Here is a 416-nt window from a genome sequence, read left to right on the forward strand (position 1 = left end):
TGCATGATGATGATGATGATCGTGCATGATCATGATGATGATGATGATGATCGTGCATGATGATGATGATCGTACATGATGATGATGATGATGATCGTACATGATGATGATGATGATGATCGTGCATGATCATGATGATGATGATGATGATCGTGCATGATGATGATGATCGTACATGATGATGATGATGATGATCGTGCATGATGATGATCGTGCATGATGATGATGATCATGCATGATCATGATGATGATGATGATCGTACATGATGATGATGATGATGATCGTGCATGATGATGATGATCATGCATGATCATGATGATGATGATGATCGTGCATGATCATGATGATGATGATTATCGTGCATCATGATGATGATGATGATCATGCATGATCATGATGATGACGATTATCGTGC

This window comes from Eucyclogobius newberryi, unplaced genomic scaffold (assembly GCF_026437365.1).
Source record: "Eucyclogobius newberryi isolate DKJ021-1_F unplaced genomic scaffold, fEucNew1.0.hap1 SCAF_5, whole genome shotgun sequence".
Lineage (NCBI taxonomy): Eukaryota > Metazoa > Chordata > Actinopteri > Gobiiformes > Gobiidae > Eucyclogobius > Eucyclogobius newberryi.